We start from the raw sequence: 1,246 nt of genomic DNA on the forward strand, positions 1-1,246 counted from the left end.
GGGCCCCAGCCCGGCTGCCGTCCCCCCTTGCCCGGCCCCTCTCCAGGGCGGTGTGTGTCCCACATACCTGGAGCCCCCCTTGCTGGTCTATGCCCGCTGGCCGGGAGGCGAACTCCTGCAGGAGAGCCATGCGCTGGGCCACCCCATCGGCAGCCGTGTCTCTGTCCCCTCGGATGACCGGACGGAAGGTGGCCGAGGGCACCCTGGAGAACTCAGGAGACTCAAGTACTCCAAAGACCTGCCGGAGGGATGGCGGCTGGGGTCAGAAACAGCACCCCCCACAGCCGGGCGGCGCCCCCTGCCTCCGAGCCCCGGCAGTGCGGACCTGGTCGATCATCTGGCGGGCCGCCTCCACCTCCGGGTCCTGCGCTTCCGTCTCGATGGTGTAGGTCCCAGCGTCACTCAGGCTGTCGTCCTCATCTTGTTTCCGAGCCTTGGTCAGCTGGGGGTCGGCAGGGGGCGGCGGTGGGGTCGCAGGGGCCACAGGGCTGGCCCCCCGGGGGCTCTCAGGAGCAGGCGACGCTGGGCTTGCCCTGTCGGGGCCTGAACGGGCAGCCGGGGAGCCATCCCACGGGCACTGAGCCATGAAGTCCTGGGCCAGACGGGAACGGCGCCCCACGCTGCCGAAGGGCCGTGGCGAGGCCCGGGGAGCGGGCGAGGACCCCCCCGGCCGCTCCTCTGTCCTCTCCCGCTTAAGCGAGCTGGCCCGCTGTGGCCCCGAGCTGCTGCTCATCCCCCGCGTTGGGGCGGGGGCCCCTGGGCGGTCCCGGTCAGTCGGCCCCGGGGCTCGGCGCTTGTCGGCCTTGGGGTCCCCGGCAGGGTTGTGCGTGAAAGACTGGGAGCGCTTCTTGCGCGGCGTGTCCTGGTCGAAGAACTCGATGACGAAGGCCTGCTGGTTGTGCAGCAGCTCCTGGGGGTCCCGCTTCAGCTGCCTCTGCAGCCGCACCTGCGCCCCGCCCTCCGCCGGCGCCCCGCCCTCCGCCGGCGCCCCGCCCACTGCGGGTACCCCAGCCACGGCGGGGTCCTCTGAGTCGCTCTGCGTGCCGTCCTCATGCTTGTGGCCTGGGAGGGGGGGCTCCAGCTGTCACACGTGCCCGGGGACACAGCACCCCACACCCCGCCTCACACCCGGAACACGCTGGAAGGCCCCCTTGTGGGGCAGATCCGGTGCCATCACTGCACACGGGATGTCAATCGACCCGGTTCAGGTGCGGGGGGGGGGGGGGGGGGGGGGGGGGGGGGGGGG

At 72.7% G+C, this 1,246-nt stretch overlaps 1 protein-coding gene across 1 annotated transcript in view; it reads right to left on the bottom strand.

The window, feature by feature from the left end:
* Positions 1-1,246, bottom strand: part of CEP170B (centrosomal protein 170B) — a 19,787-nt gene that overhangs the window by 5,114 nt on the left and 13,427 nt on the right. The window lies entirely within an intron of this gene.

Source organism: Suricata suricatta, chromosome 9 (assembly GCF_006229205.1).
Source record: "Suricata suricatta isolate VVHF042 chromosome 9, meerkat_22Aug2017_6uvM2_HiC, whole genome shotgun sequence".
Taxonomy (NCBI): domain Eukaryota; kingdom Metazoa; phylum Chordata; class Mammalia; order Carnivora; family Herpestidae; genus Suricata; species Suricata suricatta.